Source organism: Chroicocephalus ridibundus, chromosome 2, assembly GCF_963924245.1.
Source record: "Chroicocephalus ridibundus chromosome 2, bChrRid1.1, whole genome shotgun sequence".
NCBI lineage: Eukaryota > Metazoa > Chordata > Aves > Charadriiformes > Laridae > Chroicocephalus > Chroicocephalus ridibundus.
In genome coordinates this window covers 116,390,948-116,409,800 of record NC_086285.1, presented here as the reverse complement: position 1 = coordinate 116,409,800, position 18,853 = coordinate 116,390,948, and positions in this window count along the sequence as shown.

Genomic DNA, 18,853 nt, shown 5'->3' with positions numbered 1-18,853 from the left:
AGTGAATATTTACATCTTCTGTGTGCAGAAGACAGCCCTAGATAGACTGGTAACAGCTTTATCTGAGATTCAGAGCCTGCATTTCCTTCAACATAGGCGTTTTAATTTATGCACTAGTGGCAGTTTAGACTCAAAAAGAGCTGCACAGCCAGAAGAGAAAGGAAACAGAAGACCGAGAAGGCTCTGGGGAGACCTTCTAGCAGCCTTCCAGTACCTAAAGGGGGCCTACAGGAAGGATGGGGAGGGACTCTTTATCAGGAAGTGTAGCGATAGGATGAAGGGTAATGGTTTCAAACTGAAAGAGGGTAGATTTAGATTGGATATCAGGAAGCAATTCTTTACTGTGAGGGTGGTGAGACACTGGAACAGGTTGCCCAGAGAAGTTGTGGATGCCCCATCCCTGGAAGTGTTCAAGGCCAGGCTGGATGGGGCTTTGAGCAGCCTGGTCTAGTGGGAGGTGTCCCTGCCCAGGGCAGGGGGCTTGGAACTAGATGATCTTTGAGGTCCCTTCCTACCTAAACCATTCTATGATTCTATGATTCTATGACCAGTTGGGAGTTCAGATGCTCAGCTGAAGGATTCAGAAACTTCTTCTCTACTTTTTTTCAGTGTTAAAAATATTTATTTATTTATTTGCCTTTTCTGTATTCTTCCTGTGATTTCCCTATGGGAAAAAGATCATCACAATTACTGAAAAGGAAAAATATTTTTTTATTTTTCTTGAAAACATACAGGGCTATCAGTTAGCATGCCAAACTGATTTTCACCCCCTTTCACCATTGCTCCTGTTATAACTGATTGATATTTCTCATTTGCAAAGGCGGCTGTGAAAGAATAGTCAGGCCTGTACAATTCTGATGCCCTAAGTTATTTCAGTGAATCTGATGGTTTTATGAAAAATAATAACCATCAGAATAAAAGAATTCAGAGCTCTATTCTGTGTAACTCAGCAAAGCTCAAATGAAATCATTGTAACTATATGTATTTACTTCAGGGGATTTGGTGCAAGATTATAATTCTGACGTGCTAATAGAAAGTTTTTAGAGCTTTTTCCCTAATCCGATCTTTATTCTAAACTGAATAAGGAAATTGTACACAGGTTAAAGGGCACTGTGCACTGCATTGCCGTCCCTCACTAATGAATGATTCTGGGTACTACCCCCAGCTGCAGAATCCTCTCCTTCTCAGTTGAGGAGATGTTGTGGTGAAGCTGCAACCTGCAGGGGTCTTTCTCCTTGACCAGCAGTAGTGCGATACAGCACTGAAAATGAATGGCAATTAAATATGTCTGTCTCTCCAGACATTGAGGATGTTAGGAAGAGAAAAATGAGGCTTTCCCCAGAATTTTGAGGATAAAAAAGTTTTCCATTTAGAAGGGAAATTATATGGCAGTGTTGCCCAAGACATCCGTACTTATGAAAAAGACAGAGAAATTTTGGTTTTCTGGAGCATCCTTTTCTCCTAAGCAATGAGTGTCTATGTATCTTTTGCAGACATGTCCATTAACTTGATAAATGCTTGAGACTGATACTTGTTTCTACTTTCTTCATGTTTGATGGATTGTCAGTGTCTGTAATAAGAAGGTATTGATGAGTCTATATCACATGTATATAAACATAGGTTGAAAAAAAGTTAATCTTATTACAATCTCAGAAAAGCTTATCATATTCACTTTGCTGTCAGAAAGATAAGAAGTGCACGCAAGTATAAATATTTTATTCTTCTGGTGCACCTGTAATTAAAATACAGAATGCTAATGTGTGCTTTAAATTACCATCATTATGAAAACATGAGCTGGGATCTGGGGGAAGTTTTTTGTTTGCTTTTGCTTTGGTTTTTGGGTTGGTTTTTTTCATGAGGGTATTTGATTTGTTGGACTAAAAAAGGAGGAAATTAGATTGTTAAGTAAATGAGATACTTTCCTACCAGGCTGTGACTTCGAGTTCAAAGGATCATGAACTCACAGAAGCAGCTCCAAACACAAGAAACAATCACTGAGGGAGGGGGGGTGGGGCGGGGAGAGAGCAAATAAGCTTATTAGTTTAGGGATCTCACTGATGAAGTCCTCACATGAAGCTGGTGATGACAGCCCCAGGTTCAAGTGGTTCGTCTGGATCAGATCCAGTGATGGACTATCTGCTTCACCTTGGAGAGGTTTTTTCCCAAAATAAAAATATTCTGTCCAGATGATCTAATGAACTTTACATTGCAGGATATCAGCAGACTTCTACTCACTACTGTTGAGGTCTTCCCGACCAATACAAGTGTCTGCAGAGCATCATGGGGGTTATGGAGGAGCCTGGGCAGGGTGCTGGGAGCATTATATTGTGATCTGCAGCAGAGATTCCCAGGATTCATGCCACATGTTATTAGCATGTGCTGATATTGTACCCAAAACATAAGTTAACTGTGCCTATACTGAGCAGTGGGGAAATCATGATTTATTCTTCCTCCAAAGGATCTTTAGCTTGCTTTCCAGCCAGTTTCCCCTGGATAATCAGAGACCTTCTGTGAAAGAAGAAATGCCCCTTAGGTTCTGTTCGTAAGCTGCTTCAGAGAAAGGTTTCTGAGTCTACCACAGCTCAGTATGACACCCTGAGTAACTGGGGCTCAGGATCAAACCAACCAGCCGCCGGGCAGACAAATCCTCCACGCAACAAGTTGCAAGGAGCAGCCTCAACACCAGCATCTTGGGCAGCGACAGTGACCTTGCCATGCTCGTGCCTGCACAACTCCCTTCCTGCCCCATAGAAGAAGTAAATACTTTCATGTCATTCAGGCTATGAGCCAGCTGAGACCTCTACAAGCCAGAGAAGAGCCCTGAGACTCCCAGCGTGGGAGCAGGGTCTGGAGGGCGTGCTTACCCCCACGCTCCCCACACGGGATCCTTTTCCCTGACACCCAGCATGGGGGAACTGGTGGTGTGACTGTCTGTCACACCTGTCCCAGTGGGGACAAAACTGGTGGCAAGCCTTCCAGAAAGTCACCCTGGATGCAGTTTGGTATGCTCTCCCTGCTGGCAATCAGATCCAGCAGAGATCTTGGTCACACATGCTTCCTGCGGAGCTACACAGTTTCTTCAGTCCACCCCCATTTAGAAATTTCTGTCTTAAACCTCCAGGAAGAATCAACCGGCAGAAGGCTGTGCCAAAATTAAAAAAGCAGGGGAAAAAATAGATATTTTGAATAACTGCTATATCAGCTGTGACACGTTCATATTTCCTTCACAAGAGAAAAGCGATTGAGCTCCAGCCCTTACAGCAGGACTGATGTATAGAAAGTGATGTATAGAAATGCCACATAGGCAGTGGTCATTGAATTCACAGCCTAGAACAAGCCTAGGACTCAGAAGGAGCTCTTGATGCTCACATATTCATCACCTTCTTGTCTTACGTAAGCGCCCAGACTGGCCTCTCCAAATGCCCCCAGACTGACCCTTCAAAAATTCCTTGTTTAGCCTTGCTGAAATCTTTGTCTGCCTGTAAAATGTTATAGCCTGATTCATTAACGCCCATGATAAGCATTTTGATGGAAGGGATAATGGAACTGTGTAAGGGTTCTTGTCTTTTGTTAGCTGCTTTTACTCTCAGTCTTCAGCAGCCCAATCCTGCCCATAGCAAGCATTGTCAGAAGTTGAGCAGTACATAAACCGCAGTGAGGATTTTTTTCCCAATTGCTGTATGAAAGATGTGAGTGTGGTCAGATAGGATTTTTCCTTGCGCTCTCAGTCTTGCGTGGCTTTCAGGTTCACAGACAAATCACTTGTACTATGGTTCATCTTTGGGGAGGGTATGAAAGGAAAAGGTCTACTACAACACGAAATCCTGCCTTGCAGGTAGGGCTGGGTTTGTGCTTAATGGGACTGAGCAGCTTCATCAGCTCAGGCTACAGGAGTGTCTGCCACCGAGGGAAGACTCAGATGCAGCAAGGACGTGCATTTCAGGTTCAGCCAAGACCAGGCATTTTTTATCAGCTTGCGCAATAGTATTTTATGGTAGCTGTTGTTATTCCACCCTGTCTGGAGGCTTTTTAGTGGTGTTTCTTCCTGGACATGCTGGAGACAAGGCTGGAGCAGCCATCAATTCCTGCCTGGCCTCGGCCTCCGTTTGACATCAGCAATGCTGAGGTAGTGGCTGCCGTGCCGTGTGAGTTAGACTCAGATTTCCCACCACATTGCTCTTCTCAACATGACCCTCATCCCCACAAAGCAATTATAAAAATTCACTGCAGCCTCATAGCGTGTTTGAACTCAGAGCTAAATTAGCAGAGCAAAAGCGTGGACAAGAAGCAAGACCACAGTGACAATTTCTCCAAAATACAAATCAAACTCACCAGGCCACGGAGATTGCTGGCCCCAATAGCAACAGCAGCAAAACACGGGGATGTTTCCATGCATGGCAAAAGTCCTGAATGACATAGAGAAGTCTCCTGTGCTTTATGCCTTCCCCTTGAAGCTCCCAGCAGAGCGATTCCTAAACAGGTAGGAACTGCTTCCACGCAGCTCCTTCAGTCCTCAGAGCTCTCTGCCTCCGTAAGCAGCCTAAGAAGGAAGGAGCCTGATACCTACCAGGGAACTAGAGCTAATGCGTGTCAGATATGGGAGAGTAGGCACAATAAAGAACAAGATATATCCCTGCACTTCCATGGTTTCTACAGTGTTTCAAGAAGGGGTAACAATCCCAGACTATATCTCATCATGAAGTCCCAGAAGGAAATGCATGTGCTCCCCGTGACGAAGCCTCCCTGGTGGGCGTCTGCACTGCCCACGTGATGGGCCAGTGCCTCTGGTCAAGCAACACAGGATACAAGTCCACACTGCTCTCTGAACACTTGCACCTGAAACCTTGATTAAGACCATCAAAGTAATTCCAGATGAAACATCAAACTGCTCTTCAGCCTTATCAGAGCTCAGCCTCCATCCTGTCATGGATTTCAGTGGACTTTGGAACTGGACCCAAAGTAAGAAGAGTAATTAGAGGTTGAACTGGTTTTGAGTTGACAGCCCAGCAGTGAAACAAATCTCCAGAGCAGTTTTTTCTCCATTTCTGTACATCAAGATACCAAGAGATGTATTTTGCTTTGTTTTATTTCTTTGTACTAAAATTTTAGACTTACACCACCAAGGAAAAACTATTAAGGAGCACACGAAAGTAATCTGAATGAAAGCAGCATAAGGAGGAAACAACTTCCAGAGAATAACATGTGACTGCTTTAGTCCTTTTTGTTCAGAGTTTTTATGAGTCTATAATTTCATGATTTACTTTATATTATAGAGTGACATTTTGTGCTAGCATATTGTGTCCTTTTAACAGCCTCAGTATGCCTCGCTGTGACTTTTGCACAGAGATTTTGCTGTTAGGAATTTGTTGCTCACAACTCAGCAATGGCGACTTTAGTTAACTGCTGTAACGCGTTCTAATTCGCAGCTAAATGCTCCTAAAAGGAGGGCTCGGACGCCCTGTGCAGCAGCACTTGAGATGGAAAGGTGAAAGACCACAGCAGCCCACGTGACTTCACTGCAGCCGTGCAGTGCGATGCCCCGGGCAGAAACCCTGCTCGGACAATCCCATCAGCAGAACTGCAATCCCGTCAGTACAACTAGACATTGCAGTTGTACAAGCCAGCATTTCTACGGGCTGCTGCACTGCGCCGTGGGGCACTGCAGCCTGGATGAATGGGGGTAGCGCTGGCCGGGACAGCAGCTGTCATTGCATGGCCAAGCCATGCCCGGTGGCTGCTGGAACCTGCTTCCACCTGTGGTACAGACCCCTCCAAGAGCTGCCTTCCTGAAACTGCCTTAATCCGCGGGGGCACGTCTCGTGTTATTTTTGACAAAGCCTTCTACAACATTAACATTGACTTTGACACTGTCAAAACATGCTCATTTCTTATTCCAACAAATACTTTGGAGCGCTCACAGGAACAGCGCAGAAAGTGTGCGGAAAAGTGGCTGTCAGTTTTTTTCATAACGTAAATCCAAGTTTCATCAGAAAGCTGTTGACAAGGTTACATTTCGCTATAAAAACAGGTAGTTGCCACTTTCCTGGACAGGAGTTGCAAGCCCACCATATTGTCATACCTGTGACCCAGAACAACATGAAATAAGTGCATAATGACCACAGCACCCACCACCCACACCAGCTCTGCTGCTCGGGGTCCTGGACAAGATGAAGCTCACTGCTATTCACAATAAAAATGAAATGTATGCACACTACCCTTGTTATACTATAGCCCTGAAAGCACATCAAACCCGCCTGCATAAATCCCAGCAGCAGGAGGTGCTTTTCTTGCAAGGGAACCACAGAATCACAGAATGGTAGGGGTTGGAAGGGACCTCTGGAGGTCATCTAGTCCAACCTCCCAGCCAAAGCAGGGTCACCCAGAGCAGGCTGCACAGGAATGTGTCCAGGTGGGTTTTGAATGTCTCCAGAGACGGAGAGTCCACCACCGCTCTGGGCAGCCTGTGCCAGTGCTCTGCCACCCTCCAAGTAAAGAAGTTCCTCCTCATGTTTAGGTGGAACTTCCTATGCTCAAGTTTGTGCCCGTTACCTCTTGTCCTGTCCCCGGGCACCACTGAAAAGAGCCTGGCCCCATCCTCCTGCCACCCACCCTTTAAGTATTTATAAGTGTTGATAAGGTCCCCCCTCAGACGTCTTTTTTCCAGACTGAAGAGACCCAAATCCCTCAGCCTTTCCTCATAAGAGAGGTGTTCCAGTCCCCTAATCCTCTTGTTAGCCCTTTGCTGCACCCTCTCCAGCAGTTCCCTGTCCCTCTTGAACCGGGGAGCCCAGAACTGGACACAGTACTCCAGGTGTGGCCTCACCAAGGCAGAGTAGAGGGGGAGGATGACCTCCCTCGACCTGCTGGCCACACTCTTCTTGATGCACCCTGGGATGCCATTGGCCTTCTTGGCCACGAGGGCACATTGCTGGCTCATGGTCATCCCATTGTCCACCAGGACTCACAGATCTCTTTCCACCAAGCTGCTCTCCAGCAGGTCAGCACCCAACCTGTACTGGTGCATGGGGTTATTCCTCCCCAGGTGCGGCACCCTACACTTACCCTTGTTGAATTTCATAAGGTTTCTCTCTGCCCAACTCTCCAGCCTGTCCAGGTCTCTCTGTATGGCGGCACAGCCTTCTGGTGTGTCAGCCACCCCCCCCCCCCAGCTTTGTGTCATCAGCAAACTTGCTGAAATAAATACTAATAGTGCCAGAACCAGCCCAAAGGCTCCTGGTGAGAAGCCACTGTTTTGCAGCACCTGGCTCCTCAACAAGCTTCGCCTTTTGCTGGTGCCTTTTGAAAGATGAGTCTTCTAAGGCCCAACTCTCCCAGCCTAACCTGGAGTGTCAGAGGAAATGATAGTTTAATGTTACAGAACAGGTTTGCCTTAGGAAGATGAAACATGGCATTCTGTTCTCCAGGCCTTCATATATGAATTAGCTAAAGGCAAAATTTACCTTTCTCACCTTTCTTGCCTGTGGCTGACTGAATTTGATGTTATTTCACTGTTAGCAGAGTTATATATATTTTATGTGGGCAGAAATATGAAGATGAATGGAAAAAATCAGAGTTATAGTATTTGTAGTCTGATAGCACACAGGCATCCAAACATGGGTCATAAAACGGAGTTGCCCAAGGCAAACTCCTGTACCACTTGAGCTCTTTCAATTTCCATTTCTCTTTTTTAAACAGGAATACTACACCTCTTTCCCGGGGCATGAGCCACGTTACTGTCATTATTTAGTAGGAACCATGACGACACTTGAAAAAGACCTGCGTTCAAAAAAGAAAAACTACTTTTTTTCCCAATCTGGGTCTTTGTTCCACATGACGTACAGAAAATACGGAGGAAAGAAACAATAAGTTAACTCCATTTGTCCTCAGTCCCAGAGAGAGTCTCACTCACCCGTCCTTTCCTGAGTCTATGGCACCATGTGGTATTTCCCAACAAACAGAGTTTTATATCAGTAGGATAAATACCAACCTTAAAACCTTTTCATCAGAGGGATTTTGCACCCTGTTTCGTTCAAAGAGCACAGATGTATGAAACATTCAGGCACAAGCTCGGCCTCATGGGCAGGGGTAAAACTGAGCCAGAGCTGACTTCAAACAATGTTGATGCTTGAGTCGCGTACACCATACAAACCTGCTCTTAATCAGAGGCTTCCTGCCCTTATGTTTGTCCCCTTGTACTTAATAACATAGCAGCAGGAATATTTTAAACAGCTGCAGCTCTCTCTTTATTTGCATTTTGGGGATCGTTAAGTGCTACCAAAAGCAGAAACATGGTTGTCTCCCTAATTAACTCTTCAGGTGAGCGCTGGAAATGGAAAAGGCTTTTGTCAAAACCTGCAACAATGCACAGGGGGAACCTGCCTGCCCCTGCCGTGAGGGGAGCAGCCTGGCCCTCCGGCTGACTCACTAATGGCTCACCCCTGATTAGAGGCTGCCAGCAGGGGAAAAATGCCCCTCCTGGTTTTGTTTCTTCCTCCTGGTGGGTGAATGCAGATCCTACTTTTCCCTTCAGCCAGGACCACGGCTTTCTGGGATGATGTGAAAGAGCCCTTACTCACGCCAGCCCACCCAAAGTGGAGGCGCCACCTCCCTCTCTCCATCCCACCCTCCCAGTGCAGTGGCAAATAATTCGGGCCATCGCCGCTATCAGCGCAGGTCCCACCGACCCCCGGAGTTGAGTCTTGATGCAGAGCTCAGGTGCCACCTGCAATTTGTGTGTATTTGTCACTGAAATTTGTTCCATAAGGTGTTTTATTTTCTTGTGCATTGCTCTACATTTTCATATCGATGATGGCTTGAAAAAAACCTGGCAGAAAAGCCTATAAAACACAAACACCAAAATATAAAAGGAAACCCCTTAAGTTGTCAGACTTCGGTTTTTAGCATCAATTAGGGCATTTCCCCACAACAATGACAAATCCAAAATCTCTGGACTTGTAAAAGATTGATTCACTACTTATAGATTACTTCACTGTTAAAGTCATTTTTTTTGGTGAAGATTGTGTTATAGCCTTTATATTACAGTAGAAGCAACTCTTAAGACATACCTTACTACCACTTTGCTTTTTTATATTTCTTCACTTCCTCTGTAGCTGCAACATCTGCTGTTACAAGAGGAAAATTTTGCTGCTTCTCACTTTTGAGCTGAGTTCAAATTGTTTTGGGCTGTTTGTTTTTGTGTCTGTGTGGCTATTTTTTTTCTTTTTGTTTTTTAAGTAGACTACCTACCTGTCTCAGTATCCACGGCAACAAATCTCTGGTTAATGATTCTCTAGAAATCCACTGCAGAAGGTTTATTAGTTTTATTATTTTTCCCAAGAACTTGTGAAAGAAGCTTCCTTAAGGTAAAAAAAAAAAAAAGATCCACCTTAAATTTATAATTTATGAGCCAAGCAACCCAAGGAAAGCGACAACTAAACTTTTTGAAGTGGTGGTTCAATAAGGTTTGGTTTGCGCTTTGTTTCTGTTTTGTGAGAAGGAAGAGTACTCAAAATTGAGTGTCAAAGAAAGCAATATCAATACTCACTGGAATTTGTTTAGAATTTGACCAGCTGGCAGAAAATAAAGAGTAAGAAAAAATAGAGAACTCATCATAAGAAGAGTGTCTTAAGATTTTGTATTAGTATTGGGTTTGTTCAATATATTTAACACTGCTCCACAAAAATAAAAGTAGAGTTGTCGTGACAGCACTACAACCTTACGAGGTTATTTAGGTTCATCATGCCAAAGTACCTCTATCTACGTTTTCTCCCCAGCACAGGCAGCTCCCCTCTACAGGGCCCGAGGGAGCAGGAGGGCCAGATCGCAAGAACACCAGAGAATCTGGTCCCTGCAACAATTAGTATTCACATCTTTTCCCTCAGAGAGCTATAATTTGTCCAAAACTGAGCAATGCTGGACCAACAAGAACTCCCCACCAATACAAGTTGTAATTACTGGTGCCAAAGCACGGGGCCTCTAGAACTTTATAGGAAAGAGGATGCTAAAAATTAGAGTAGAGAAAGGAGGTATTTTTTCTTCATCTCTTCTCTCAGCAAAAAATATTAGAGCTCAAATTTTCCAGGATGATGTTACCTCAGGTACATAACTAGCATGAAGAAATTCAGTTCAGACAGGTAGCGTTTCGCTAAGATAAAAACAGCTGTACATATAGTTTGATAATTGCAAGTATGATAATTGCAAGTATTGCAAATAATTACAGGACAGGTGTAATAAATTTCCCCAATGTAACAGGGATGCGATGCAATTATACCAGAGGAAGGAAGAAAGCTCCTTTAGCTGACACAAGTTGCTTCTCTCCTGGTTAGTGTTGACTGCATAATTATTGCTTTAGTTTTACCCCGAAAGTTCCCTTGAATTTCAAAAACTCAGTAGGAAAACTTTACATATCACCTTATGCATAATTAGCGTCTTTAATGACCTCTTATGAAAGCCTTTGCCCAAGGATTTTTGAAGCTTAATTCTCTGTTCTTCATTATTTTGCTGAGCAGTCCAAAGGATTAAAAGAGGTTAACCAGGCATAAATTTATATCATGGAATATTCTCCAAGATAGCATGCTCTTTAGTTGTTTTATTCTTAATTATCATTTCTCCTTATTTAGTTGGTACTAACATAAGACTCACCGACATATTATTCCTAGTATATTTTGAAAGGAAATATGACATTTGATTCCCTTGCCCTTTCTGCTAGTATTAGCTCATTTAATGACCATTTCCTTGGTCACTAAGACAGCTGCACAGTCTGACATAGCTCAGCCTTCACAAAATGAATAATCCTTTGCATTTAAGTCACAATTTCAACTGTGGCATATTCCAGATTTAATTACTCCTTCAGTTCCAGAAGCTAGGGAGATATTGTTCTATGTTTATTATAATTCATTAGAACTAATTACAGAAGCCTGTTTTCCCCCATCGCCAAACTAACCCTCAGTCTGGACTTCCCTCTGCTCACTTTCAAAGCCATTTGTTTTTTTAGACCCTCTCTTAGCTCAGTCGCTGCAAAACCGGTTGTCCCTGTTGTCATCGCTGGAGTTTATCCCACCCATGTCTGGGGGCAGGTGAAGAATGAACGCTAACATGATGGGCACTGACCTATCAGTAACGTGACCAAACAAACCATTGCTCAGACAACTTAAAACTGATATAGACTTGATGGACACAGGATGGGTGAGAAGGAAAACACAGCCAATCTGATGGCAGCAAGTGGGGGTAATGAGCACTGCCTGCTGCCAGCACATGCGGGTAAAGTGGGCTCTCCAAGGCGACCTGCTTTTATGGATCAGGTTCAAGCACTTACCACCTCCTGCTGCCGGCTGCAGCTCCTCCTGGAAGCTGTTCCTCCATGCTGGCGTGTGAGTACTCATAGGTCAGTTCGGTGCAGGGAAGTTTAAACCACTGCTGAATAATACAGTTCTCATTATTCACAGCAGTACGTCTGCGGTTCAGACCTCTTCCTGGTTTTGTTTTTTAAATCTTGTTTACTACGAATTGGAGTGGGATGTTAGGAGCTTTGTTTTCATATCTACCTGACATTCTTCTCGTCAGTGCTCTTTAGGTGTGCACGCACCTTGATTATATTTTTTCTCTTGACAACCACAAACCTTGCACAGATCCCTACAAATTAAAAATTAGCTTGAATATTTTTTCTGTTACAGCAACATGCATATTCAGGACAGCGTTAACTTGTTTTCTCCCTTACTCTGGTTTTAGTACTAAATCTCTTTCAGCTCTCCTGAGAATATTGTTATGTTCTGTAAAGATGCTGAAAACAGTAAACAAACCATTTCCCTGAGATTTCTGTTTGTGCAGTGAATGTTACCTCACTCGTAATTGCTTTACTCCATACGATCAGCCAACTGAAGAAGCTGTTAGAAAAAATTGCCATTAGTGTCTGAACGGATAATAAAGGCTATCACTATCAATTCATTCACACTTTTAATGTTCATAGTTTTCTCTCTTACTTTAATGCCATATTTTTATAGCTGCTTGATGCAGTGAAAAACCTTTCTGCCATTCAGCAAGGATCACTCTAACAGCCATTATTCACTTATCAGCAAATCCAGACATATATTGTGTGGTACAAGGAATAAAGCAGCCCAAAAGGTCTGGCCAGATATCCAAGCCCAGGCAGAACACCCCACTCGGAGGCCGTCAATGAAACCAAACTCGTGGGGGTTTGAAGGGGTGCAAAGCAGCCCCGAGGAGACAGAGGTGTTTGCTTCCCAACACTGTCACAGCTCCATGGAGTCACTGCTGGATCTGAAAACACAGGAGGGTGGCAGAGGCAGCTCTTCTACACTTAACAAACTTCCCACACCTCTGGTTTGGCACAGGGAAGTTGAGGTTCCCACTGCATCATTCTGGGATGCAATGTACATTCATAACCATAGAGCGATCGATGCCAGCTCAAGGCTGATGAAACGTTCTGATGGCTCCACGCTTCTAGAGATTTGTTAGTATAATATATTAAAGTAACACCTATTTCTCCAGATAGGCTTTTTCAGCAGCAGAAGACAGGCATCTACGTCCTTGCCTATAAAGTACAGGTACTCTCTGAGACAAAAGAAATCTTTTATTCTATGCAACAACAGAGCAGTTTCATCACCCACAGCCATGTCCATAGCTGGTTTTAGACCACTTGGGCCAGAGTGGAGCTGATATATTTTCTCTGGACTTGGATGGAAAGCCCTACTTGCCCAACCAACAGCAATTTCCACACAGACTGCCCAGCCACGGGTGACTTCTCAAGGCAGGACACAACAGGGATCCACAAGCTTTTCCCTGAGCCCACATCAGGACCAAATCCCTCCAACTGGAAGTCAGTATTGTCAAAGAAATACGAACCAATAAAGGTTGACTTTCAAAACACTGCTGACTCAGCAATACTATAGCCTTATAAAGTAGTAGGATCTGTGTTGTCGTGGGTAACATAATTCACAAGGAAGGCAGATAGCTGAGCTTCATTTGAAATGATCTAATTTCTAGACTATCAGGTTTTTGATTATAGCTAAGCCTGAAGCTGTCTATTCTCTTTTTTTCTGGATGCTTGGCCACCCAAAACAATCATTTACTCTTGATCACATTTCAGTCACTAAACAAACACCAGTCTGGTGTTTAATTTATGAGCAAAAATGCTTCAGGAGGTGGAAATGCATTAAATGGAAACATGAAAATCAACAAGGTGTAATTTCCCAGATAATTTGTAGTGCTGCAAGTAAAAACTTGCATCAATCAGGCCCAAAATTCAGCTATATCAACTTGTCTCTCAGCACTGTTTTATAATTCTGTACTGCAAAAAAATAAACAGGAAAACTGGTTTTCCTGGTGTCTCCCATTCCATAATTAAAGCATATTTTTCCGTTCTCCGTGTTCCAGAAGATTAACTGTCTTTCAGCAGGTTATACAAAAATTTTCTGCAAGTCCTTGGGGGAAAAAAAAATTAGATCTTCTAAAAAGTTACAAAATTGTAGCTCCTCCACTCTTTCTATAAAACCTCTACACACCCTCTAATCAAGCCCTTAGTAAAACACACAATAATTATTGAACGCACATATGGAGAAGTTGTAGAAATCTTTAAAAACTATCAAAAGGAAAACTCTCTGGGAATTCAGGACATTGAAGGGGACACCTCCAGTGTAACAAAATTTGAGGAGTATGTTGGATTTTCATCCTAAAGTTTGCATCTGTATCTTGAAAGTGGGAGTAATGGATAACAAAGGAAGTTAAAATCAGTTAAGGACCCCAGGGTATATGTTGTTCCATTTGCAGCCTGGCTCTAGGAGCTCCACTACACGATAACCTTTGTCCTGCAAAAAGAAAGGTTAAAACAAAAGGCAGAGACTTTGTCTCTTCTTTTCCCAAATGCCAGTTCCTGACTTTAAACAAACAATACCCGTCAGAGAGGAGTTGGTCCATTAGGTGCTCTTCCTCCTTGTGTAATTCCTAATGTTAGACATGGTAGCTCTAGTTTCTTCTTACTACGGCTGCAAATATTGGCTGGACAAAAGTACCCACACTAGACCCTCCTTAGAAATATTGTGTAAAAAACAAAGAAATCTGAAGTTTCAGAAGGCAAACAGAATTTCAGCCGCAAGTTTCTCAGACCAGACTTGGGCACCGTGGGAGCTGGAAAAGAAGTATCTGGTTTTATTTTTATGTTTTAAGAATAAAAAGGAAGTGCTAATAAATTAGGTCACGTCGTGGCTGAAACACTCTATCAGTTATTGTCTCCTCTGAGCTGTTCGTCCTTCCCCCAGTCAACATACTTGTTTTCTTTGTCTTCCACCATTGTAATTTAAAATAATACACTGTAAGAGTTTCTTTCTTGTGGTTTATTACCTCTGGTATCAAATGACCTGGCCTAGACAGTTCTTTTAAAACCTTTGCCTCCTGCATTGAGATTTCCTTCTTTTTCTTTTCTTTAAGGTATTATTCTACATACAGTTTCAATTTTGCATTCTAGCCTCCTTCTAAGTACATTTCATCAGGTTGTTCAAACAGATTTGTCTCTTAAATCAAATAGGAAAATATATTAATACTTGGGCAGTACAGCGCTGTTTTATCTGATACGTAAACTTGCTCGGATTGATTTCCCAAGATTAAAAAAAAAAAAAAATGTTTGGAAATTAATAACAGTGAAAACTGAGAGTCACCGAGGCAGAAGTGCAGACACAGAGATGCCAGCCAAGGACCACACAGCACAGCAGCCACTGAGCTGCTAAAGGGGTGTACGAGGCCACTCTGCGCAGCCCAAGCTGCAGGGAAATGCACTGCAGCACGGCAAAGTCTGGAGTGGGAAAGGGCAAGGCCTGGGAAAGAGAGGAGATGTGGAAGAACAGCAAGGGCAAGTCCATGGAAGATTTTTAAAACTGGGAGGCTGTGTTGGATTTGCACCGCTAATAAGCAGCGTGGGAAGCGTTCGTGACACCGGCTGTTAAACACTTACCTGAAGGCTCAGAAGGTTAGCTTCCCTAACGTCTGTCTGGGAAAGGGGAAAAGGCTTCCCCAGAGAAGAAGGGACCCTAGGTAGGTACACAAGTGTCTGGGCTGCCATAAGGTAGAGCCTATTTCACCCGCTCTGTTGCCTTCAGTGCCCAGAGACACTCATCTCCAAACTGGGGCACCCAGGTGAGAGTCTGAAAGTCCATACAGATGCAAAGTCCCCAGAACAACCACACCTGTGAGAGGTTATCAGAAGTCTTCTTTCTGGTGATCAAGTCAGAAAAAATAACCTTTGGGAAGTCCCTTTCTTCTGTTTTCAGGCTAATATTTGCTGTGAGATTTCTCCGTCATAAAGCTCTAAAAATCCAGGTCTTCAGCCTAGGTCTCTTATTTTAAACCATACAAAATAACTTCGAAGCACAAATATAAAAAAGCTTTCCATAAAGATCATGTTGGTCACTTTGTAAAATCTCTCTTACCAGCCCCAGCCCTTTCGTCCAGCTTCTACAGCTTAAATGAATGGGTCTGATGTGTGTGAACCACAAAAGTAGTTGTGAACAACTCATTTCCAGCAGCATGTACGGTATCTTCACACATGCAGAAACAACTACTTCTCATACTGGCAATGCCCCTTTGTGTTTAATTACACATCAAAATATTAATTACACATTTAAATATATTTGAGAAGGCTTTGGTGCAAACCTTATGCAATAGGCCGTACTTGAAGATGCTGTAATGCTGACCATATGCTATGGTGGTACTGTGACCTAGAGGAACACAGTAATCAAAGCCCTGGGCTGCTGTCACTATGCCGGAACTGGTAAAGAAAGACTGATGAGGACTGCTGAGGGCTGTCCCAAAAGGCATGCCACCAGCAGCCAGCTTGTTGTGGGTGGGGAGGGTTTGCAAGTATGGGTCTACACATTTTCCTGATGGTTTGACTTCAGATCGCAGAGCAATTCTCAGGAAACTGAATTCGCTAACATCAATATAGCCAAAGAGAAAGTCCCTGTCCCGAAAAACTCAGCACCTAAGGAGCTGGGTCTCACAGACTACTGTAGGAGGGCAGGATCTTAAACAGGAAACTTAAACAGTGTCACAATGTGGAAACATCACGTTGGCTCCAACTCTATCTCATTTTGAATCAATTTATTTTAATAGTCTCCAGTCTGTGGCTCGCAAGGTAATGTCCTCTCCCAGACCACCTGGCATGGCTCAGACCAAAGAACCCACACAGCTGCAACCCAAGTGGACAGGCATCCAGAAGTACGATGCCACCACAAACAGAGTCCTCCACGGGACAGCAAAGCTTGGGAACCGCATACCAGGGTATGGAGATGGCTGTGATTGCTCTAATAGCTGAGTGGCTAACAGCAATACTGCTGCCTGAATAACAGTAACAGTGTAAAAATGATTCCATTGAAAAAAACCATCTATTAAAAGAATATATCTCAGTTTCAAACAACTTATCCAGCAGAAAACTGAGCAAAGAATTCTAGACTGTGTTTAGTTTGAGGATTGCTTCCTGTGTCCTTAAACAGATCCACCTCTTTTGAGAAGATAAGAAAGAAGCTTTTTTTTCTCTTTCAGTTTTCTACACGAACTTTCATTTTCCTTCACTCTTTTTATTGCGCAGACTTAATTTTTTTTAAAACTGCAGGACAGTTAACTCAGCCTTTTCTTGCTGCAATGCACGTTGCTACCAGTTTTTTTACACAAGATATTTTTTCTATTTTTGGCTGAATTTCATGCTGAAGGGTAAATTTTTCTGAAACCTTGGCAATAAGAACACTCTCGCTAAAAAAGTCCATTTCAAATTTCTGAATGGTAATTGATTTCCTTCATTGAACATTTCGCGAGGTTTTTTTCTAATTTTTTTGTTCTTTACAAATGTAAAAGAGCATTTTTCTTTCAGTCAAAGATAAGGAAATCTAGGAAATCTTTTTTCACCCCATTTTCTCTTAAAGTTTGTAGGCTTTGCAAGGGAAGTAAATTAGAAACAATCCTGCTTTTACTCTGACTTTCAGCAATATGCCTTATTCTCTGACTGGTGGGAAATATGCTGTGTTGGGAAATAAGTACCAGCGAGGCTCGAAGGAGAAAATAGCATGAGGTTGTTCCCTTTAGTAGGAACCACCAGTGACAGGAGAAAATGAGTAAAAACTAAATTCCTCTGCTTTCTTATTTTGCTAGCCCCCTCCCTGAACGACTGCAGAGCTGATGCTTCTTCATTCCCAGCTCACCCTCTGTGCTACATTTTGTCTGAGTTCGTACCATTATTAATTCACCCTCTGGGGCCAGCATTGGGCTGACCTGCATGAAGAGCTTCTAGACAATTCCCCCTTGTCACGACACTGCATGTATCTGATTGAAAGCTCATTGAGATCAATGAGACTCCTTCAAATAAAGTCAATAGGCCCAAAATGTTCCAGTCTGAAAAATGACTGAAAATAGCCCCAAGAGCTTCTACGCTTATTGTCTCTCAATGTTTTCAATGTTCAAATTGTAAGTAAAACAATATACCTCTTCCTTTCTTTCTGATTTAAAATCCCTGCCTGGTGTCTTAAGTCATTTTACGTAATTTTTATAACCATTCTGAAAGTTCATGCGGTCAAATTAGGTCATGCTGGTAAAAATGTGACGTTTCCTCATCACCATGGTATTTCTGCAATATTTGGGTCTTGAAGAAAAGAAGGAAAAATGTACTTATTACAGTTCTCTCTGTCACCTATTGTCACAAGGTCTCCACACGTATGACTGAATGGAAAATTTTGAGTTTCTTACGTGAAAGTGAATTTCTTATTGGGAAAGTGTGTTAGCAGAGCTGAGCAGGTCTCCGGTGGGTGCAGCAAAGAGTGCCAGACAAACCGTGCCCCTATATCATATGCAATGGCATACAATATACAATGGTCCGGTCCTTCACCATGTTTGTGCTTGCAAAATATAGGCCCTGCAAACTGCAGCAGGAATCTGTGAGGCACTGTGAGTAGACTCCTGTCAGCAAAGATTTATTGAAATTCCATAAATCAAGTGACTTGGGAAAATTAGAGGAGGCAATGGTAAAGGAAAATTAAAGAAAGGAGATGGAAAGAAGTATGATAAAAGAGAGGCGGAGTTCAAAGAAGAAACTAATCTGTGAGCAGTAAGTACCACTGGTATTAGTTGCCTGGACATGCTGCACAAAAATCTCTCTTTAGCAAGGAATTACGAGCGACTTTAACTGGAATAATGTTGTCTTTGACAGGCTCATGGCCTTGGTGCGTTGCTCCCCTGGGCAACAGCATACATTAGTAGAGAATATTTTTAGGGAGCCCCAAGAGTGCCTTTTTTTCTCCTCCTATAGTTTATCTTGACACCTCCAAAGCTTTTTGCAGAGCTGTAAATTTTATCTTAACAGAGCTATATAAAGAAATTGTATCAGCCCACTTTCACGTGTGGCTAGCCTTTGCTGTCTAGAGGTTACACAGAAAAAGCCAGTGAAAGATCCGTGTAAAGATAGTGTCAATCAATTACGTCACCATGATCGATTTCCACTTGCCTTTGATCCCGTGTATAAGTAGCTTACACTTATTTCACACGGGTTTCTGCGAAAGAAAAGCCAAGTGCTACTACCTCTTCCTCTATATAGTTATTGTTATACTAGAGTTTTCACATTGCAAGTAGTCAGTGTTACTAACATTCCCTGTTTTTCCGAGCAGAGTGCTCATGCATCCACCTCTCCCAGGGCCGAGTAGCAGGTTCCTAACCTGGTGATGCTGAAGGATATACTGAAACAAAAGACTTTCCTGTCTCTACTGACTTTACTGTATTGCAGATAACTCACTGGAGGAAAGAAAAAAGTGATGTGGAATTAAGCGTATAGGCTGAACGGACAGCATTTTCAATATCTGATAAA